The following is a 24,127-nucleotide window of genomic DNA, read 5'->3' on the forward strand; positions in this document are numbered from 1 at the left end:
TGCGTCTTCAATATGCTAAATATGCCTTGGCTAATGGAGTACCCCTCGGGTGAAGGACACCAATTTCCACAGAGTGGCATTCTTCAGAGGCACTGAGAGGAAGAAATGCTCCTGCTGTAGTTGGGTTCCTCACAGAACACACGATTCCTCATAGAACTTTCTTGTGCTCTGATTAATATAACTTGGATCTTTTCACTTAAAGTCAGATATTGCTATGGTGCCTGCAGCCAGTTGGAATCCAGAAGGCAAAGGTTAATCAGCCAGTTAAACCCGCAGCGTGTTCTCTGGTTAAAAAGTGGTGCTAGCCAGGAACTGTTCCTGTGGACAGTTCTCTTTAGTCCAACCCGGTGTGGGGAAAAAAATAGGTTAAATTGACAGAGGTACGGGGTCAGGAGACAGGTGGCTATTCTCTGCAGAGAGGAGACCCACATTTGTGGCAGAATCAGAAGGCTGGGTGCTGGGGCTTTAGCGATGCTGGTAACGGTTAGCAACTGTGAGAGGCTGTGTGTGGAGAGGGGTGCATGGAGTTCTGCATACACGGCATAAGTTACGGCATAAGTTATGGGCATCTGAGTGGCAGGCCACTCCCCTGTGCTAGGCGTGTGAGTGACAAACCTTTTACCCTGTAGGCACAGCCCTGGGCATGAGGCCATGTGTTGCAGTCCCTGTGCTCGCTCCATGGCCTGCTCCTTGATTGTCGCCGCAGGGACAGTTGGCCAGCAATTGCATTGGTGGCTGCCTGTAATCTGCTTAGCTCCTGCCTGAGTGTATGTACATGGTAACTGCACAATAAAATCAGACCTGCTTCCGTGTTGGTCTCCAGAGGTCTTGATTGGCGACTCCACAGCCATACTCTCCTCTACCCTGTTCCCGCGGACCTCCTCGCTGGAGGAGAGAGAGTCCACGCAGCGGCGGGGAAGCAAACCACACAGGAGAGGGAAACCCCATTAACAGCCTGGCCTGGGCTGCTCAGCGGGTTGGAACTGCAAAGGCGAGTCTCTGGCTCCCCCTTGTGGTGAAGGGCGGCAGCATCATTCTCGCTGTGAATTTTAGACACCCGCTTCATTGTTCATGCTGGAAGCAATGCCTCAGGAACCCTGATGTTTGCAAATGATCCTCCAGTGAAAGATCCATTCCCAGCTCATCCCTGTGCCATTGTAATCACGAACTTGGGAGCTGAACTTTCCATCTGTGCTGGAAAGTGAGTTATCAGCCTAAGGCACCCATTGTATAAAAGTGATCAGGAAAGGATTTGCTCCTCAATGGCCTGAGGCTAAGATTAGAAATGAGTAGAGTATTTACACAAGACACAATGGGGTGGGGGTGGGGGTGGGGACGGGGGAGGAAAAGACAAGGAAAAAAGCCATAACCATGAGTTTCCGACAATTTTCTGTCGCTATAACTGATACAGGGTGATGTATGAAGATTTGAGGTTTATTGAAGAGTCTGGCCTTAGCATCTGTGCACCTTCTGGTGAGGACCTCATTGGGAAAGTGGAAGGGCACTCTGGCGGGAGTGAAAGAGGAAAGACCCAGGAGGCACCCTTGCTAAATAATAGCCAGCTACTATTAACTAATCCAGACCTGCAAGGGCGAATATGCTCGCAAAATACTGAAATCCCCCCCCCCCCCACCCCCGCGCCTCTCTTTATGCAGTACTGGGCCCCAGCCGTTTTTATTTTTTGAGACAGAATCTCACTTAAGTTCTCTAGGCTGGCCTCAAATTGCAATCCTCCTGCCTCAGCCTCTCAAATCCCCGGGATTACAGCGTGGGCCACTGCACTGGTTTACACGTACATTAATCCACTCTTTACCATCGCCTCCTGGACTCGCCTCCTGGACTCGCCTCCTGGAGCCCTCACAACAGCAATCTAATTTCAACATGAATCTCCACTGGCCTTACTCACCTGGAAAAAGAAGAAAACTGACACCAAGTGTTTGTTGAGGATGATAAAGACTTGGTAAAATATGAGCCAACAACCCAAAGTTACAGAATCCCAGGGAAGAGATGGAGACAGAGAGACAGGACGAAGGAAGAGGTGGCGGGAGGAGGCAGGAAATGTGGGAAATGCATAGTAAAATGGAAGAGGGAAGCGGTGCTGCGGGTTGGTGCAGACAGGGCAGGCTCGCAGCGAGCGCAGGGCGGTATTGGGGTAGCCGTGCGCTCTGGGAGCCCTCACGACATTTCTGGTGAGTCACTTCAGCCTGAGCCCTCTGGGATTCAGAAGGATGGAAAAGGGAAATTCCAAGGCCTACACTCTGACCCTCGGTCATGACGAGCACGTGGCCCGATGGTCTCCGCGCTCATGCCAGAGCTGCGTGCTCCTCGCAGGGGAACCGAGCTCACCGTCGTGGTCAGACCCTCCCGCATGGGGAGGTGCAGTCTCCAGCATTACGTCTCTGTTGGCCTCCGCGGTGCAGGGTTCAGAAAGCCCCAGAGGATATATATACACCCCTGATCAACCACTGGTGACACCCGCGCTGTCCAAGAGGAAGAATGAGTTGACAATGGGAAAGAGATGGGAACCAGAGAAGTGGCCCCGTAGCATCAGGTCCTCGAGGGATGCAGGTCCAGGGCTGCTCTGTCCCCTAGGACAGCAGCTCAGGGTGTGGCTTGTTACCTTCACCACTGCAGCAGCAAAGGGTCCACTGTTCTCACGTGAGTTAAAAGAAACAAACTGAAGCAGAGGTTCAAGAAGATCAGGAAGACCCTCATTCTGTTTTTTTTTTTTTTTTTTGAGAGAGAGAGAGAGAGAGAGAGAGAGAGAGAGAGAGAGAGAGAGAGAGAGAGAAAATTTTTAATATTTATTTCTTAGTTCTCGGTGGACACAACATCTTTCTTTGTATGTGGTGCTGAGGATCGAACCCGGGCTGCACGCATGCCAGGTGAGCGCGCTACCGCTTGAGCCACATCCCCAGCCCAGGAAGACCCTCATTCTGGTTTTTTTTTTTTTTTAATTGGGAAGGGAAACTCCCTTATGAAAGACTTCTCCCTATGAAATAACTTTCTCAAGCAGAAGCTGAGGGAAAACCGAATAAACCAAACCTGCTAAACCAACCCTTATCTTCCTAGTCACTTCTCTACGCAACCCATGGCCTTAGCCCAAGTCCCCTGACCTGATCCCAATCTACTATTTCTGATTTATCCAATGCAGCATAAGTGTGTGTGTGGCTCTGGGTATTGAACCTGGGGTCTTATGCATGCTAAGCAAATGCTCTACCACTGAGCTACTTCCCCGGTCCCAGAAATGATTGATTGACTAACAGCTGCATGGGGTCTTCATTTCCTTTTTTGAAAATTTTATTTTAATGTGGTACTGATGATTTAACCCAGGCTGCTCTACCACTGAGCTGCACCCCCCTGCCCCCTGCTTTTATTTTATTTTGATTCAGGGTCTTGCTAAGTTGCCCAGGCTGGTCTCCAACTTGTGATCCTTCTGTTTCAGTCTCCTGAATTGCTGGGATTCCAGCCTGCACCACCATGTCCATCGGGTCTTCAATCTTGGGAAGGCTCCCGTGCCCCATCAGAGCTTGGATTAGATGAATTTGTGTGCTTTTCTCCTGTTAGTCTGTCTTATGGCAATTTAATTCTCATGAAGTCATGTTCAGCAGGGACCTAAAAGGAAGGAGGTGGCGCTTTGCCTGCCCTTCACTGCTGGTTTTTATTTCTGCAGTAACTACATGAATTTATACTTGGAAATTACCTCCAGAGTCCCAGATGCTCCGTAGGGCAGATGGGCCTCAATCAACTCAGTGTGATTTAGGATTAAGAAGGTTGAATTGGAGGGGAACGGGGGTTTTTAATGAATAAGTGTAGTAAAGGATGTACTCAAAAATACCCACCCTGAACCCCTGCCTTTAATCTGGGTGAGTGGAGACTATTTCTATTTATCGCATATAGTAGTACCTCCTTCGTGGGTTGTTGAAGAAGCCAGTTATAATGCATCAAAATAGGATTATGACTTAGATCTGAAAATGGCAAAGATTAATTAACGACCCAGGAGAAGGAATGGGCATCTGCCAGGGTTCTCCGTCTTCAGATGAGTTTTGTGTGTGGTCAGTACAGGGCACAGCAGGTGGCCAGGTGAACACTGCCCTGACTGCCCAGGACAGGGGCTTGCTGAGCTGTCCCCTCTAATCACGATGCCGGCCCGTTCCCCAGACTGCTGGGCAGGGATCTGAGCCCCAAGAAACGGTGCTGAGGGAGGGGGGCTCAGACCCTCTTTCCTTGGCCAAAGGCTCAGCCTGGCAGCAACTTCTGGGAGGGACAGAGGCCATTTGTCACTGGATGACTTCAATGAGACCCAGCATTTTGGCTGTGGTCCACAGATAGCCTGAAGAAAATCTCTGTTCCCCTTCAAATTAAGGCAAAAGGTTTCTGGCTGGGCCTTTCCCACGAAGGACAGAACGCAGATGTTTCATGGAAACATCAAGATTTGCCTTCAGCAGCCGTAAGTAGAATTCAGACATGAATTTGGCCGTTACAAGCAGCGCAGAACAACATGCCACCACGTGAGACTTCTGCTCACCATGGCAGACTTCCTCAGAGCGATGTTCAGTTCATGGGGCTCCCTGATCTGCAGCTTCGGATCTGGAAGCCAACAGCACAGACTTGGCCCAGGAATCCACCGGTCGGAACCCTCACCAGGCCTTCTGTCTTGCGCCCTGTGGCCACCGTTCTCACCAGACTGTCAGACTGCGAGTCACTGGAAAAACCAAAGAGCAAGGACAGGATGTTCCTGGTTTACTGTTTTATCTCTATTGCCAAGCTAGGGCTAGCCTGAGATTCTTGGGCTGACCTGGTCCTGCTTGTTATGTCCCTAGATATTAGTAACTCCATTTTGGTTCCGGGAGTCAGAACTGAATCTTCTAAACTGCCAAGAAAAAGAAACTTAAGATACTCTGTTCCCATACACCCCCACCCCCAAAGGTCCCTAAATACAAAAATCTGTTGTTTCCCAGCCACCAGAGCCCAAGGTCATTTCTAGCTTGCTCTTGTTCCTCATTAAAAAAGAGATATAAAACCTTTATCCAAGGGCCTCTGCCTGCTGCGCCTGGCAGACACTCTCCGTGAACAAACATTTGCTCCTGGATATTTGCTCCCCTAATGTTCCCCTAACATCTGGTGCTGAAACCTAGGAGGGGTCCTTGGTCATTGCCTGCCGGCCCTTCACTGAAGGTCTGCTTCTGTGTGGGAGATCAGTGAGGTTATGGGGCGCCCCTTCCTCCTCTGTTTCCCTGGGCTCCCGAGAACTCTCAGCCCTGGACTCTGCCCAGTCTAAAATTCCCTGAGACACCCCGCCCTTGGCTAGCTCCTCAGACACCTCCGGCCTCTCCATTTGACCCCAGATCTCAAACCTCGTGGCTCATTTTCTGTGTGAACACAGCCTGGCCCCAATATAAATTAGATATTGACTCCTCCTGGCTGGGGAAGGGGACTTTCAATCCCACCACCATACAGGACGTACACAATGAGTGGACATAGATTCCCTTTTCTTTTCTTTGCTCTCGCCCTCTCTGTGTCCATCCTGCTCCCCTGCACGGGTCCTTCTGGCTGGCTCTCCCTTAACCCTGTTACCTCCCAATTCCAGTGATTTTCCCTCTTTTTTAACCCAAAGATCACCCTTCACTTCCCGCCCCCCGCCCCATGCTTCTCCATGGCCTGGCCCAGCCACACCGTCCTCTCCTCCCTCGGACACACCTTCACTAAATAGGGAGCCAACTTCCCTGTCTGGCCGTCCTTCATCCCTCTTCCCCTTCTCTTGACCTCAACATCACATCGCCCACTTCCGCCTCTCTGCCTCCTTCTTTCTCCCCTGCTCCTACCATTAAGGGGGCAGCTGGAGCCAAAGGCATTGCATGTTCACGTTTTCTTCTTGCTTCCCAACCTCTTCCAGACAGAACCCTCCAGGTTCCTATTCTACTGATCCTGATTCCTACACTAAAGAATCCAATCCCTAAATCTAAGGTGCGGAACCCTCAGCTACCACCTGCCTCAGAAGAGGACCATCCAGAGCCCACTACAGGTGATCGATGTTCCCCAACCCTTAACAGATGCCTTCAGTGTCTAGCCACCCTCCAACAAGAGCTGGGCCTCTTTCCTCCTTGGATTTCCATCCAGCCTGTCTTTCCCAGTGGCTCCCCTCCCTCTTTCTGCAAGGCACTCTTTGTGATTTCTCCCCTGAGCAAGTTACACAGTTCACTCTCTTTTCTTTCTTTCCTTCATTCTCTTGACCATTAGGTCCCCACGTTTTTAGCTTTGCTAATCACAATTCCTAAGACCCTCCTCCTGGCTAGAAGGCTAGCCATCGCTGCCCCTCGAAATTGGATAATCACCCCCAACTGTTGCTAGCCATTAATTATCGGGGCCTCTGTGTGCTACTCACCTCTGGTTTTTCTATTGCAGGGAGACAGCTCCCCCATCCTGCCTGATTCCAAGGTGTCCTACATTCCCCGTCGCTCTCCTAAAGACACCACTCTTCTCCACTCTCTCTGGAGCCTCTGAGGCCTCTAAACCTAACCTGACTACCTGCACCACACTCTCAACCTGACTTATAAACTCCTTAACCAATCATACCGAAAGGAGAAGGAAACCACCTGCCGGCTACGCTTCTCACCACTAGAAATGGCTAGTGGCTGTCCCCCTGCCTGCACCTACGGCCTAATGCAAGGCTTCTTTACACTCATACCCCACTTTCACCCCTGCCTTCACACTCCCATAACACCTACCAACAATTGGCCACAAATATCCGGCTAACACCTTGTTCTGTCACACAAAGATTCCTACAGTCACTGGGCCCCTCCTCTTGCACCTAGACTGCCCTGAGACCTCACCCTTTTGCTTTCCAACACGTCCAAAGCCCCAAGCAGGCTCCTTAGACCCCTCCGTTCTCTGGGCCTCCTTGCTTCTCTGCCTCCCTATACCTCCTGAGCACTGGGGTGCCCCCAACTAGGAGGGACCCCTCTCCTCCACGATGGCCTTAATATCCATACAAAAGGACTCCAATACCCCCTCCCCCTTTGGCTTATAAATACCACTGACTCTAAGGCCCAATTGTTTTTTGACCCAGACACCTTCCTCATCTCCACTAATAATGTTTCCTAATTTTCTACATCTAAACCCAGCCCAATTACCAACTGGGGAAAGTAGGGTTAAAAAGCCCTGGGCATCCTGGCCAAGGCCCAGCTGAAGCTAGAATGCAAAGGGCAGGCTCCACAGGGGGCCTGAGACTAGAGTGAGTGGACTATTCCCCTGGCTGCCACCCAGAAAAATGACTTCAAAGTTCTCTCTCTCTTTCCTTCTCCCTTTCCCTATCGCTCTCATTCTCTCATATTGCTTTTCTAAAATCATTAATGGCCATATAAGTTTTCTCCAGGACTCTTTAAAATATTTTTTTATAGTAGGGGTGGACACAATACCTTTATTTTATTGCTGAGGATCAAACCCAGTGCCTCACATGTGCTAGGAAAGCACTCTGCCAACTGAGCCCTAGGATTCTTGTTTTTAAATTCTATGTTTTTGAGCTAATGATTTTGGTCTTGCATGCCTAAATTATAATTTCTGGTCAGACCTGTTTTATCCAACTATAGAAAGTTTTTTTTTAATACTCTGCTTTGCTTTGAGGCCAATTTCCAAAAGATGACTCTTAATCTAATAAGTTTTAAAAGTCATAAGGCCTTTGCTTGTTTGTTCTGTGTACTCTTGTCTACTAGTGTGTATGTATCAGAACCAGCAGACTAAAACTTAAAAATATGGATCCAAATACCTTTGATTCACGTGATTCAAAACTTTAATTTAAATTGAATAAACAAATGAAGATAATATGTCTTCAAAATCACTAACTCATACTTTCTTTCCAGATGACCAGACAATGGAAAATGTCGTTTTCTCGTAAAGGTTTTAGTATAATGTCCATTGCTGCTTCTAGGATTTTTCTTCAACAGAAAAGGATGACTTAAAATATTAACTAAACTTGCTTTTCATGGGTAACCTAAATTAAAAATGGGTAAATCAGATTGAACATAAATGTGATAAACATAAATGTGATTTTAGTAAATTGTTGCTCAATGGAAAGTTTCAGATGGCTTCATTTCTGGTTTTCACTAAAAGTAAGATAATTAAAAGCTCTAACCCAGGTTTTAAGCCCCTCAAGGCGAAGGCTCGTGGACCTCGACTCTGGGAATCCTGCTAGCAATGAGGGGAAGAAGCCTCGGAGCCAGTGCAGCAGCTCCCACTCCTCCGCCTGACCTGCCTCCTTCACTATCCAAACTAAGGGAGACATTTGTAGGTACAAGCTTTTCTGTTTTAAAGGTTCTCATCTCAGATGAGATGACCCTTTCCTGTTTATCTGTTTTTCATATCTGTTACTCTCCCTTTAGGATGTGGGCCACATTACAGTGATCTTATCAGTAGCCTCTTCAAACTCTTGGCTGAATGAATGGGCCACCTATAGAGTCATGGCTCAGGTTGGTGGCCATGTAGGTCTCAGCGGGTGGGTGACCAGTAGGTCTCAGTGGGTGGGTGACCAGTAGGTCTCAGCGGGTCCTTTTATACTCAGAAATGATCTGGTGATATCATCAAATCGTCTGGTGATGTCGCCTTCTTCACTGCCTTTGGGCCATACTTGTCCCTGGGGCAAGAGCAGGTGTCAGACAAGCTGTCTGTCTCTCTCATCCCCGGCACTAAAGACGCGTTACGCGCAACAGGAAGGCATGGATGGCCCTGGAGACACTCCAGCTCTCACAGACTTGGACAGCTATACCAGCTTCCCCTACTGTGTCTCCGACTTTCCCCAGGGTTCTTTACAGACTGGTGACCTCTGAAAGCCTCCCCAAAGGGACCATGTCCTCTGACCCCACAGCCAAGCCCAGGACAGAAGGCAGGAAAACCTCACTCAGCAGCAAAGTGATGTTTTCCAGGAGGGCCAGACTCTTAGTCAGTGGAATCATTTTCTAAAGTTAAGAATTCCAGCTCCAGGTTTGTTCAGTAAGGAGGGGAATGTCTTGGAAGGTCGCTGGAGCAGCTTATGAAACTGACTTGGGTGAAGGAGCCCTGGCGACCCGCAGCCCCTCACTCCACCAGGGCTCTCCCACGTCTTCCCTGAGGCCCAGGCCACCTTACAGGCTATGTCTCAGGCACTGGAGAGGTGCTGCGGAGCAGGACTTCAAAAGTCATGATTTTCTTGAAGAACATCCTTTAATGGCATTGAAGGCATCCTGTTTCTACTTCCTCCCCTTCCCAATCTTCCCTTCCCTTACACACCCACTAAATCTCACCGATCAGAGACCTCTTTGTAGTTTTGTTCTGGCATCAAACACCACCTTTAAATTCTTCAGGGAGTTAAGATCCCATTTAGTCTCCAGCAGACAGGTATCCCGCTCCAAGGCCACTCCTTTTGGCCCACCAGAACCCTGAGGGTCCCCCTATCACTGATGTTGGGGTAAAGATGTTTTCCGAGTCCCCAGTGGGAAAAGTCCAGTCCAGTGACTGGCACATTGGTGGCTTAAGAGTACAGAGGTCACTCTGCCCTCAGTTGTCACCTGTGTCAAACCTCTCTAAATATGGGAACTACCCAGTCAATTCCCAGAGACACTCCCTTGGGCTGTGTCTACCCATTTTAAGACCCTCTACTCCCAAACTGACCTCAAAATTAAATGCCTCATTAGGCTCAGAACTCAAATTTGGCCCCAATACAAATGAGGTAATCTGCACCAATGGCCCAAGAATGGAAGAGGATCTGCTCAGTCTGCCCGTCTGCCCCCTGCCCCTCCAAACCCAGGTCTTGCAATGATCCCACCCCATCTCCCCTTCCCATGCACTCAAGAAATTGTCTTAAGATTTTAAAAATTACTTAATGCAGAATGTCAAATTATATGAGGTTCTGTGGGGAGCCACTCTGGATGCCTGGAAAGTGACAATTATGACTTTTAGTCCTGAAGCTCTAGCCAATCACTACATTTCATGGTGACTTGGCCCTTGTCCCAGCTCAGATAGCAAATGGGTCTTCAGGTGCAGACGTGCCTGCTGGGGTTGAGTTAGGCTCACCTGCTCCCTTGTAGTTCTACCCCTCCTGCCCTTTTATGGGTAGAACTTTCTAAGAACAGTGTCCCCCTCCAGATAAAAGCTCACTTCTGAATGTGCTCCCCCTCTCTCATCAGCCTCTCATGAATTCCTCTTTCTCTCCCTTTTGGGGATCCTGAGGCTGAGAGCTGGGGGAAGCTGTCTTGAAGCTTGTGTAAAAGTAAATTGTGTGTGTTTTATTTTGCATCACCACAAATTCAGGGACCTTAGTTCAGCTGCCTGTGCTGGACGAGGGCAGCAGGTGGCGCCCTAACAGGGACGCTCAGCGTGAATTTGTAGGTTTAACTTGAGTTGAGCTCACTTTAGAAATTGAGAGAAACGTGTTTTGGGGTTGTGAAAGAAGCAGACAGATGGAGAGTTAGGGACTTTAAAGAATTAACATGGGAATCCTATGTCTTCAGAAAAAGAGATTTATCTGATGATCCTGGAGACTTTAATTAACCATAGAGGAAAGCAGGTCAAAAGAGCCCAGCTAGATCAATTTCTGAAAACAGCTAGTGACATATGCCCGTGGTTTTGTGAGGAAGGTTTGCCAGATTTGCATACTTGGGAAAGGCTAGGTAGGAAGATGTTTAAGGCTGCCTCTCTACTATCTAGAGGCACAACAGAAAACATTCAAAAAGTCTGGACTGCCTTAGAAATGTGTCATTTTGATGACCAAGACCCATGGTCTTCAGAAGATTTGTTAAAGGGGCTTCAAAAGGCAATTAGAAGCCTGAAGCAAGAAAAGCAACGTGTGGTGATTCCCAGGTGGTTTTCTTCATCTGCAGCCTAAGGGCAGAGTCGACTCATGCCCAGTCTGTAGCTCATAAACTGCAGACAGGGAACCTTGGGGCCAGACCTAACACCAAAAGTTTATCACAGCCGATCTGGAAAGAGACAGTGATTTACCAGCACGCCAGCAAAACTTACTGGTAGAGGCGTGTGCTAGAGTGGAAACCAGCTTGGAGGGGTTTCAGTGAGGGAGATCCAGGATGGAAGGGAGGAGATCGCACGGGAAGATCCTGCCAGAGTCTGAGGATTCCCCGTCAGAGGGTGAAAGTGAGCTGGAGGAGGGCTTTGGTAGCTTATGCCTGGCTGGCCCTGTGTCCACCATTCAAATCTGGCCTCTCTCCTCTGGAAGAACGAGGTTCAATAATTATTCTGAATTGGCTGTGGTCACGCTTTCGCCACGCCAGTGCAGCCTCGGGACTGTGCTGGAGGCAGGGGAGGACATTACAGGCTTCCAGCTTTTCCCAGTTCTTGAGCAGGCGAACGAGCAAAACCAAAGTGTCTGCATGTGCGCTGTGGTTCCTTTTAAAACTCTGAAGGAGCTCAAAAACACCTGCTGTACTTAGGGCCCAAATTCATCATTTGTTCAAAACCTGCTGAGTCTCTACGCAGCGAGCCTCTACCTCTGCTTGATTGGGTTACGTTAGCTAAAGCCTGTCTTTTGGGGGGCAATTTCTTATTGTGGAGGTCCAATTGGACCAATTTTTGCAGTGAACAAGCTGAGAGAAACTGAAGGCAGGGGTTTAAAGCTCTTCTGAAGATGTTAACTGGAACTGGAACTCTCGCTGACTTAGAACAGCAACTAAATTATTATTTTCTGGTTTTTGATCAGATTCTGTGTGCCAAAAGGGCTTGGAAGGGGTTGGTAAAGATGGCACCCAGAGTGCTTCTCTTCCAGGAGCTCAGGTCCATGATGCACTGAATGGTGTGAACTTTGAATGGTGCACCTCCAATCCCTGAAGTGGCATGAACTCTCGGCCAAAAAAGAAGTAACAGCCCACTGCCCCCTGCTCCCCCCACCCTGCATTGAGCCTATAAATATCAATACTCTGTTTGTGTGTTCTTTCTCTCTCTCTCTCCCCGCTTCTTTCTGCGACCAGCTGATGCGGTCCCGCTACTAAAATCTGGGACAGGTAAATGGTTGTTTTGGCTTCTTGAATTTACGGAGCTTTTCTGCCACTCCTTACATTGGTGCTGAAACCCAAGATGGGGGTCTCTGTCGCTCAAGGCAAAACCTCAATCCCAAACTCTGAGCCCAATCATTCCTGTCGCAGTCCACTCCTCTATCGCCTGCCTGACATCCACCACTGGCCTGCGGGTTGGTGAGCTCCCCCATCCCATGAGCGCCTGAACCCTATCTCACCAGAATGAGGGAACTGGCTGTTGAATGTCCTGCAATCCCTCCGGGTGTTTTAGGGGGGAAACACACCCCACCCAGACCCATCAGGGTTGCGGTGGACCCTGGGCACTCTGCTAGGACACCCCTGGGAATCTACTGCCTGGGACGTAGGATTAATTCTCCCTTTCTAACTCCTTCATCTCCCCTAGCTCTCGGCTCACGTGACAGGTTAGTGTACTGCTACAGTTTGTCTCACCTGACTTCTGACAAGTCTGACCCCGTTCCACCCAGAACCCCTTTCTGCCCAGAGTTATTGTCTCCTTCTGACTCTTTTGTTCCACTCAAAAAACTCTCCTGACGTCAGGTTGCCTGTGGCCTCAGCCCTATTTGGGTTTCACAGATCTCATTCCCCTGGTGATACCCGGGCAGTGCCCTCTGTCTATTTCCTTGTGGCGGTCAGCCATTTTGGGGACACCCACTTGACCCTCCGTCAGCTCCGGAGCTTCCAGGAAGCTCTTTTCAGCCTGGGCCCTCTCTCTCTCTCTCTCTCTCTCTCTCTCTCTCTCTCTCTCTCCCATCTTGCCCTTCCAGCATGGGAAATTCCTTGTCCCTTCCGGCTGATTCTCCCTTGTGGTGCCTCTTAGATAATTTGACAACCCCGAGCCTGGCCCCTGATATTAAACCAAAGAGGCTCATAAAGTTCTGTACCCAGGACTGGCCTACATCCCCCTGGACAACCAAAATGTTTGGCCCACGTGTGGGTCTCTGGATCCCAGTTTACTCCGGGATCTTTCCAATGACTGTGAGCAATCAAAGAAGTGGAATGAGATTCCCTGTGTGGAGGCTTTTCCCAGCTAGGCTCTCACCCAAATCTCTGCACCCAATGCAAGCCCCAGCTTCTACTCCTTGCTCTCAAGCCTCCTTGCTCCTCCTCTTCTCTGCTCTCTGTCTGCACACCTTCTCCTCCTTCTCCCTCTTCTCTGCTCTCCACCTCCACTTTTGACCTGGCTGATGAACCACCTTCCTACCACTCTCCCCTGCCCTCAGCCCCACTTCCCCTTTCACCTCCTCCCACTTCCCCATCTTCTACACCTGCAACTTCTTCTTCGGACACTCCTCCTCCTCCTCCTCCTCCTCACACTCCCCCACAACCTCCTCCTGCTTCCATTCCTTCCTCCCCGGTCCCTCACCTCAGTTTAGTCCACCCGTCACCCGTTCACGCACTAATGCAGCACCTAACCCACAAGTCACACATCTCATCACCCGACTCAAACTTCACATTGTTGTGGCCCCCCTTCGGGAGGTTGCTGGGCTGAATGGGATTTCATGGGTTTATGTTCCTTTTTCTATGCTTGACCTTTCTCAAGTAGAGAAAAAATCGGGATCTTACACTACAAACCCTGTCTCTTATATTAAAGAGTTTCAATACTTACCCAAGCCTGCAGCCTCACCTTTCATGATCTCTATAGGATTCTGTCCAATACTCTCCTCCCTGAGGAGAGGAGAAGGGTCTGGGACCAGGCTAGGGCCTATGCAGACCAGGTTCATCAGACTGATGCCCACCATCCCTTAGGGGCCCAGGTGTTTCCAGACCAAGACCCCCTTGGGATTTAATGACCCCCAAGACCTGGTCGCAGGGACCACCTTATTACCTGTCTGATGGCTGGCCTAAAGGCGGTGGCACAAAAGGCTGTTAACTTTGGTAAACTCCAGGAAGTCATCCAGGAGAAGAATGAAAACCCCTCGGCCTTCCTAGACCGACTAGCAAAGGCCTCCTTCAGGTCACTAATTTGGACCCTGACTCCCCAGATGGGAGGCAACTTCTTATGACCTATTTTTTCTCACAAAGCTACTCCAACATCTGGGCAAAGCTAAAAAATTAGAGAGGGGACCCTTGACTCCTGGGCCCCTCAGACCGAGGTGTTGGCCATGGCCTTCAAGGTCCACCACAACAGAGATGAACGAGCAAAACGCCCAAAATGCCAGATGTCGGCCCAGGTGTTACAGGGCTCCTTCCAACCTATGGAAAAGGGGAGACAACAACCCCCACAACGAGGACCCCTGGGCCCTGCTTTAAGTGTGGTGATGAAGGACACTGGGCTAAGGCTTGCCCTAACCCCAGAGCACCGCCCAGACGTATTCCAGATGCTGATGTCCTGGCCACTGGGGATCAGACTGCCCCAATTCCCGGAGGGGAGCTGAGGTCAGTCCCCCCACCAGTGACTTGCTGGGCCTAGCGGCCGAGGGTTGATGGGGCCCTGGGTCTTCTGTCCCGACCTATTCAATCACCAAGCAGGAACCCAGGGTGGTTATCCAAGTGGCCGGGTGTCCCATAAACTTTTTGGTAGATACTGGGGCCACATTCTCTGTTCTGAGAGAGTTTTGGGGAACTACCCATCCCTCTATATCTCCTATTGTCAGGGTAGGGGGTGAAACCATCATCCCACGCAGAACCCCTCCCCTCACTTGCTCCTTATCTGAGTTCTCTTTTTCACTCCATTTTTTGGTTATGCCTCAGTGCCTGGTCCTCTTGCTGGGAAGGGATATATTATCCATCTTGAAGGCCTCCATAACCTAACCTTATTGTCCTCCCCTACTCATATCTTCATCATGGCTTTACTCCCTGATGAAGAAGAGACTTTACCTCTTTGTGTTTGGTGTGGAGACTCCAATGACCACCAGAACACACACTTTCCCCTCCCCTGTAAAATACTAGATCCACTGAAACTCCGTCCCCTGCAAATTGCTCTCCTGTGGAAGTGCATCTTAAAGACCCTAACCACTTCCCAAACCAGGCCCAATACCTGCTGCCAATGGCCAGTCTTAAGGGCCTAGAGCCAATCATTCAGAGCTTACTAAGAAAGGGGTTCCTCCGTTCCACACACTCTCCATTCAGTACCCCAATTTTAGTAGTAAAAATGCCTAATGGAACATACTGTTTGGAGCAGGACTTGAGGCTAATAAATTCTTCAAACAGGCCCATACATCCCCTAGTTCCAAACCCTTATACTATCCTTTCCTCCATTCCTGTAAACTCCACCTGTTTTTCAGTTATTGGTCTTAAAGATGCTTTCTTTTTGATTCCACTACCCGTCTCTTCCCAAGATATATTTGCCTTCAACTGGACTGATCCAGAAACTAGACATTCCTGACAGTTAACCTGGACTGTCCTGCCTCAGGGATTTTGAGATAGCCCACCTATTTTTGGACAAGTCCTCGCTGGAGATCTTGAGGATTTTTTCCTCTATGCCCCAACTCAACCCTCCTACAATATGTTGATGACCTCCCTCCTCTGTAGTCCCTCATTAGAAACCTCAAAGTCGGACACAGCCACCCTCTTGAGTTTTCTTGCTCACCGAGGATATAGGGTTTCTCTACAAAAGGTGCAGCTCTCTCTCTCTCTGAGGCTGTTTACTTAGGGTTCCACATTTCCACAGGGAAGAAAGCTATCACAACTGATAGAAAAGGCCTTATTGAAAGCCTTCCAGTACCAAAAACTAAAGAGGAGATTCTCTCGTTCCTGGGCCTGGCAGGCTATTTTAGGGCATGGGTACCAAATTACTCATTACTTGCCAGACCTCTATATGATCTAGCAAAGGGGAACAAGCATGAGCCCTTGTTACTTTCAGCTGCACCACATTTCAGAACCCTCCAGAAGGTCCTCTTACAAGCGCCAGCTCTACACCTTCCAGGTGTTAATGGGCCTTTTACTCTCTATGTTCATGAAAACAAAGGGCAAGGCTTGGGGGTGCTGGGACAAAGGTATGGGCCCACCCTCGCTCTGGTGGCATTCCTCTCAAAACAGTTAGATCCAGCTGTCCATCCAGGGGATGGGCTCCTTGTCTCCATGCCCTAGCGGCCTCCTATGTTCACAAAAGCTTGCCTTTGGAGCTCAAATCACTGTCACCTCCCCTCATCACCTCAAGGACTTGGACCTCTAGACCAATCTGATTACACCTGGTTCACTGATGGCAGCTCCATTATGCATGAGGGGATCAGAAAAGCTGGATATGCCATAGTGTCCTTATCATGAGTAATAGAAGCCAGTCCCCTGCCTGCAAATACCACCAACCAACAGGCTGAGCTGGTAGCTGCATCGCAAGCCTGTGAATTGGCAGCGGGGAACAATCTTACCCTTTATACTGATTCCAAGTATGTTTTCCACATTCTCTTATCTCATGCAGCAATTTGGAAGGAGAGAGGTCTCCTGAACTCAAAGGGCACCTCTATAACCAACTCCACATACATCACCCAGCTACTACAAGCCTCCCAGCTTCCTAAAAAACTTGGAGTTGTCCATTGCAAAGATCACACCAAAATGACTCCTCGTCCGTCACACAGGGGAATTCAAAAGCAGATCAGGCAGCCAGGTCAGCTGCCCTTTCAGACCCCACCGGATCTCTTGTTGCCACGTGCTCTCCAACATTACCCAATAATGGAGACCCACCTAAATATGCCCTCTTTACTTACCTCCACTCCATTTTCCACACCAATCCACAGATTCTCAAAGCCTTTCTCCACTCTTTCTTTGCTCTGACTCCCCAAGATAAAGAAGTGATACAGCAAATCACAGCCCAAGACATCTTTAAAACCCAGAGCCTTCCCTTCTCATCAGGCTAGAGGCCATATTCCTGGGGCAGATTGGGGAATCAACTTCACCAACATGCCCAGAGTAAAAAACTTCAAATGCATACTGGTTTTAATAGACACATTCTCGGGTTGGGTAGAGGCGTTCCCCACCTCAAATAAGTGGGCTACCACAGTGGCCAACATCTTCCTAACCGAAGTAATTCCTCAGTTTGGGATGCCCAATGGGCCTGAGTTTGTCTCTCAAGTAACCCAGAATGTGACAAAGACATTGTCCATCCCATGGCACTTTCATTGTCCCTATCACCCTCAAGCCTCAGGTATGGCTGAGTGAGCCAACCGCACAATGAAAGACATCGTAACAAAGCTGTCTTTAGAGACTCGTTTAGATTGGGTTAAGCTCCTCCCTCTTGCCCTACTACGCCTGAGGTCTTTACCAAAAAAGCCATCCCTTGCCTCCCCCTTTGAGATAATGTATGGTCGTCCTCTTTTCTCCTGGGAATCTCACCAGAGCCTTGGCCCCTCCCCGACCAATATGCTCTTCCCCTCCTCTTCCTTATGCACTCTGAGCTATGGAAGCAACAAGATTTGTTGCTTCCAGATCCAGAGAACTCAGCTGCCTCCTTTTCCCTCAAACCAGGTGGATGGTTCTACTTTTCTTCCCCAGGGGAAAGATCCCCCCAACCCCAAAATAGGAAGAGTCATTAGGGTGGTCCTGCGTACATCCAATACTGCAAAACCCCAACAGGGAGTGAAGAAACTAACCCCCTGGATTCATATTTCTAGGTTAAAACCAGTGGCATGCCCTCCAGAGGACAATCCCACTATAGCTCCCAACCTTGGAGGATCCCACAATTGCCCAGATTTACCTGTGAAATATCCCCAGATAACCCTCTCAAGCTCCATTTTTCACAGTCACACACTACCCTCCCTTCCATTCTGAAGGAGAAGAACACACACGAGAATAGGCCTCCCGATAGGATCTAGGAACCCACAACAACACAGTACATCCCCACCCTTTTTAGACCTATGTCTACTGGCTTTATACCTGCCAACTCTCTTTCAAAGCATAGTGCAGGGAAGGTTAAACCCTGTACCATCCTGTCCCATGAACTGCAGCCAAACTCCTCCTAGGATGAGTCTTAAATTCTTCAATGAAACCCCTCCAAAAGACTGCTACCACAGTGATCCCCAGGCCTGTGAGCACAATAACAATAGATACTGGATGGCCATTGGGAAAAACCTGGGCCCGGCTCCCCCCACACCATGCCCAAGTGGCTGGATATTCAACAGGAATTATTGCTGGAAGAGGATGATTGATATATCCAATTGGCTGCCTGATGTGGTTAAGGCAAAAACAGTCAAAGATCCTCTTCTCTCTCTTAAACTTGTCAATATCTCTCTCAATCTGTTAAAGGCTACTAATAATACAAACTATGGACAGGGATGTCGGCTGTGTTTGCAGGCTAGAACTGGATCCCCAAAACTAATAGCATATCCGATAAATAGTTCTCAGGCTACACTCAATGAGACCCCTTCAACTCAAGACACCACAGCCAAACTCTCAGGTGTCCCTCTCTACCAAGCTGCTCCATTATGTTTTCAGTCTTTGGGAAATGTACCAGTAGGAAACTCATCTGAGAAGCAATGTCAACAAAAACACTCTCTACCAAAAGGTAGTAAGGCCCACTGCCCAAGAGTCTCCAAAGCATCACGTTTATGTGGGACAACTGTATACCACTGTCTGACCCCTGACTGGGCAGGCACATGTACTCTTGTTCTATTGTTTCCCTATGTAGATATAGTTCCAGGAGATACAGAAATACCAATCCCTCTCATGACACACATAAGACCCAAATGGACGATCCAATTCATACCTCTCCTTGCTACTTTAGGAATTACAGCAGACTTGGCAATAGGTACAGCAGGTTTGACTGTCTCTCTCACATACCAAAACCAATTGTCCAAATTGTTCATAGATGACCTCCAGCAGGTGGCTGAGTCCATACTTACCCTCCAAAATCAATTAGATTTCCTAGCGGCAATGGTCCTATAAAACCGCCAAGGCTTAGATCTACTCACAGCGGAGAAAGGAGGCTTCTGCTTGTTCTTACAGGAAGAATGTTGTTTTTATGTTAATCAGTCAGGGATAGTGAAAGATAGATTAAACAGCTACAGGAACAACTAGAAAAAAGAACGCTGCAATTGGCACAACAATCCTACTGGGACCTCTTCACAAACCCCCTCATCCGCTGGATTCTCCCAATGCTGGGATCTCTAGTTGAGGTCTTTTTATTCTGTGCCTTCCTTGCATTTTAAAATTCCTTCAAGGACAAATTAACAAAATCTCTAACCAAACTTTCAATCAGTTCCTCCTCAGGGATTACCAGCTACTTTCCAACGATCCAGACAACACTCACATCCACTCAACCTGAGAAACCTCCACCAGGTGCTGAAAGATGAAGATACCCAATGACAACTCCACCAAAGGGCCATCTCTACCCCACCATTCCAAAGAAATAAGCCCTTTGTGTCTAGCTTTATATGTTCTAATCTGCCTTCTCCTGGGCCTAGGCCTTTTTTCTGCCAGCCCTACAGACTGGACGACATGCCAGAAATTAATGCTGTCTCTTGTTTCTTTTCATAGCTGCAGGTTTGTGGCTTACGCTGTACCACTGATCCTCCTCCTAGCGAAGATAACATCTGTTACCCTCTGATGCATGCAATTCTTACAAAAGCCCTACAGGAAGATAGTTGGCTTATCCTCCCACCCAGCCACCTCAATGAGTGGCTCATTATAGCCAACAATTTGTGGTTACAGAGCAGTTCATGGATTTCTCCCCGGAGGCAATCCATGCCTTCAGCACATGGATATGAGGCCTCCTGGCTCTCCTTCTCCAACCAACTGATCTCCCTCCCTCTAAATGATGCCCTTACTCAGCAGGAAGTAGCCAGATGCAGCATAATGCCCCCACACCAAAACAAAAAATGGAGGAATGTTGGTAAAGATGGAGCCCAGAGCGCTTCTCTTCCCGGAGTTCAGGTCCTTGACGCACTGAATGGCGCGAACTATGAATGGCGCATGAACCATCACCTCCAATCCCTGTGAATGGTGTGAACTTTGAATGGCGAACCTCCAATCCCTGAAGTGGCGAGAACTCTTGGCCAATAAAGAAGTAACATCCCACTTCCCCCTGCTTCCCTTCACCCCAAGTTGATCCCATAAATATCAACACCCTGTTCGTTCTCTCTCTCTCTCTCTCTCTCTCTCTCTCTCTCTCTCAACTTCTGCGATCGGCTGCTGCAGTCCCACTAATAAAATCTCAGACAGGTAAATGGTTGTTTAGGCTTGTTGAATATGAAGGTGAAAAACTCTGGAGTTTAGCCAAATTCAACAGGGACCAGAGGAAAAGTTCTCAGACTTTGTGGCACGGTCTTTACCAGGCAGCAAAATGGACCATAGGGGATTCAAATGCCTCTGAGTTTTTAATCAAACAATTAGCTTTTGAAAATGCAACAGTTTGTCATGAGATCCTCCCACCCCATGGGAAAAGGGGAACTGTTTCTAAATTTATTTGCCTTTTCTCCGACGTGGGTCCCACACAGTTGCAGGGTTTAACACTCGCTGCCACTTTAAAACAAGTGTTACAACCTCAGTCTAGGAGATGCCATTCTCAGAGGCAGCATTTTAACTGTGGTAAACCTGGGCATATGACTTGGGACTGCGGGTTGCTGCATAATCGGGTAGAAACTTCACCAAGTTTGCATTGATGCGGCTATTGGAGAAGTGACCACATGGTGTGGGCATTGTCTGGTAGGCATGGTGGAAATGGTCTGCCACCATTTGTGACTTCACTTCCATCTTCTTCTGCACTGGGAAGGCCCCATTAAACAGAAGGGGTGTTGCAGTTTACACCGGAAGAGGAGTCGCAGGCTCAGACATCAGGCTTGGCCATCCTCACCTGTTATTATTATGGGTCAGGAATGCTTCGAGTCAGCACACATACAGAACCACTAACTGAGCATGGTATGTGGGTGACCCCTGCCAGGACCCACTGAGCCTGTCCCAGATAAGCAGAGCCATCCACATGGTCTATAGACTCCAGCAATCATAAAGGGGATTGTTTCAGGCCACAGGATGCAGGAATAGTTGATTCTGCAGCAGCAGGAGACTGACACCTGGTGTGTTCAATGATTTGTACATCTTCTAGTCTCTGCAGAGCTCACTGACTTAATATCCACCCTCTACTCTGTCATCCCTGAACATGTTCTTAAGACCCAAAGTGGGGAACTTCTCCATTGTTTCTATTCTCTGGCCACAAGATGCCACCTGCGTGGGAAATGAATGGGGCTCTGTCCATGGTGCTGAATTCAGACCCTCATGCAGGAACCCTGGACATGTAGACAGGCGAGGAGTGTTGTCTCTCACCAATCAGGAACGCTCATTCTGGGCCCCACTTTTGGTAGTCATTGTTCAAAAGACCAAGTTGCTTGTTAATCTATCCTTCAAAGTCATTGAACAAGGAAATGTCCACAAATTCCTTTTCACACAGGCCAGGAATTTGTCCTAAGAACACTGGGATGTTTTTTTGCTGGATTAAACGTAACCTTCTTCTTCTTCTTTTTTTTTTTTTTTTTTTTTTTAGAGAGAGAGAGGAGAGAGAGAATTTTTAAATATTTATTTTTTAGTTCTCGGTGGATACAACATCTTTGTTGGTATGTGGTGCTGAGGATCGAACCTGGGCCGCACGCATGCCAGGCGAGGCGCTACCGCTTGAGCCACATCCCCAGCCCTCCATTCATTCTTAATCTGGGAAATTTCTCTTCATTCACTTCTTCACTGATTCTCCATAAGGTCTTGTGAATTCTTAGTTTTTTATAACTAAATATGATAAATTTAAGTTTATTAATTTGAATATAAGTGACAGGACATAGAACTTGTCCTCACATCTTCTGTGCAGCAGGAACAACAGGTGAGTGCTCAAGGGGACACTAGAAGAGACAGAGCTGGTGTGGTCTAGCAATCCTGCAGGGAACACCCCTATAATCAAGGTACATAAGTCACAAACTTATCAGTGTATTTATATACCCTGTTTTCTCTCTTCCACAGGTAAGAAAGGGCTCCTATAAGAGCAAGAACCTTGTTTGCCCTTTTTGCCACATATCTCTGTTTTTAATATATATTTGACACACACTGGGCACCTAAATATTTTTCTGTTGTATTTATCCTCAAATTCTGCATCCTCATGCAATAGAAAAGAAATTGTAGTGAATATGTACAGACTTTTCTGGTCAAAATTCTCTAAATACTACAGCATAACAACTATTTATATAACATTTAAATTGCCTTGGATATTACAAGAAATTTGGACTTAAAATATATGGGTAGCTGGGCATGGTGGCCCACGCCTGTAATTCCAGTGGCCCAGGAGCCTGAGGCAGGAGGATTACAGCAATAGCACTAAGCAACTCAGTAAGACCCTGTCTCTAAACAAAATATAAAACAATGCTAGGGATGTGGCTTGGTGGTTGAGTGCCCCTGAATTCAATCTTTGGTACCTATCTCCCCAAATATGGGAAGATTATGTAGATCATATATAGATGCTATATACTCTTTTATTTGAAGAACTTGAGCACCGACAGACTTTGGTGTCTACCACAGCGTACCAGAACCAATCCTTCTGGGATAGAGAGGGATAACTACTAACAGAAGAGATAGTATGGAAGTCTAATTTGCTAATTAAATATTGTCCCATTGCCCCTGTTGTGGAACACCTATAAAAACTTATATATGTCATATATAATGCAATCATGTAATGACAGTAATATAATTATACTATAATAATTATTATATAATAATATTAATGTAATATATAACTCTGGATTATTTCTAACCTATTTTAATGCACCTATGTTAACTGAAATAATCCAAAGATTGAAAACTTGGGACTGAATGTTTTAAATCCTCTTGTCTGTCTCTGTGGTGGCTGTGGGCACCAAAACCTATGATCAATTGAAGTCTTAACTCCTGTTTGAATCCTCCAGAAAATTAGACCAGAAACTGAATAGTTTCTCTGCAGAAAGGACAACAGATCAGAAAGAGGAAGAGCAATGGGATTTTGATTTGTTTTTGCTTCTGAATTTGGATAAATTTTGGGAGAGGGGAGCTCCTGACCTGGACCATAGTTAGCTCAGAGCAACCCGCCCCGCCCACGTGGCCCGCAAATCCACTCGCCCAGGTATTTGTAGGTACCATGCCCATGAATTGCTCCCACGCCAGTTGGGGACCAATATGGGAGGAACCTGCTGTTGCTGCGCCTCCTGGTACTCTGCTTTGGGCACCGCTCTTGGGTCCCATCCCGCCAGCTTTGCCAATGATATGTGAGAAAAGGATATAAATGTGGCCGCCACGTGGCGCCCGAAGACTGGCCCCGAGGTCACTAGCTCAGATTTAGGTCTCCAAGGCCAGGGTACATTGCTGGCAGCCTGGACACAGGAGGTCGCCCTCCTACTGTTTCTCAGCCCCAGACAGTGGGGCTGAGAAAACAGCTGCCCGCCCCCCAAAAGGGACTTGGGATATTTTTCGGGGAAGGCTCCCATGATCACTGAGCCCTGCAGGAGTCAGCTGCCAATGCTCTTACCCAAAGCTCGGTCCATGCCCCAAAGCCAATCCAATAATGACACAGTTTTGAGAAAAAGGAAAAAGAAAGTTGATTACTTTGCGAGCAACTGAGAACCACAGGGGATTCCTGTCCAAGAGGCTGTGGTTGTGTACATGGGGCGGGGGGGACAGGGAGCTTTTAAAAAGGTGACTAAAAAGCTACTATCCACGGGGGAATTTGCAATTCGCTTGTTAATTTGGGAGGCAGTCATCTCTGAAATCCTCTGGTGCCATCCTTGAAGTCTGAATTACTTCCTTTCTAAGATGAGTGTGTGCTCAAGGACAGAGAATTCTGCCAAAGATGGGGAAGAGAGGTAATGCTGTTTCCCTGAGGCTGCGGGGTGGAGATTAGGGGGATGCAGGGAGAGAGGAAGAGAAAAAAAAGTCCATTTAAAAAATAAATTGCAGTGGCAGAGCAGCAAGGGCTATATTCAAAGCTAAAGTGGACCATGGTTACAATAGGTGACAGACTTGCCTCCAACCTCCCTGGCTGGCACTGAGGTTCTCATGCTCCAGAAAGGTAATTAAAAAAAAAAATGTGTGGAGTCTCATGAACATCACTGAGCACCAGAAGGAACAGAAGCCCGCCTGGTGACACCCTTCCTGGACTTTTTCTTCAGGCACAGCTTGGTCCTGCCTTCAGAGGCCTGATGAAAATTTCCCAAGGGGACTACAGGCAGCCTTAGCAT

The 24,127-nt window shown here is 48.1% G+C and overlaps 1 protein-coding gene across 2 annotated transcripts in view; it reads right to left on the reverse strand.

The window, feature by feature from the left end:
• Window positions 1–2,745: 2,745 nt before the first annotated feature.
• LOC101970104 (insulin growth factor-like family member 4) overlaps window positions 2,746–24,127 on the reverse strand; it is a 51,592-nt gene continuing 30,210 nt past the window's right edge. For both annotated transcript variants that reach the window (XM_078031829.1, XM_078031827.1), the window contains one exon: window positions 2,746–4,705. The gene's annotated coding sequence lies outside the window, so the exon portion shown is untranslated. The remainder of the gene's footprint in view (window positions 4,706–24,127) is intronic.

This window comes from Ictidomys tridecemlineatus, chromosome 15 (genome assembly GCF_052094955.1).
Source record: "Ictidomys tridecemlineatus isolate mIctTri1 chromosome 15, mIctTri1.hap1, whole genome shotgun sequence".
Classification (NCBI taxonomy): domain Eukaryota; kingdom Metazoa; phylum Chordata; class Mammalia; order Rodentia; family Sciuridae; genus Ictidomys; species Ictidomys tridecemlineatus.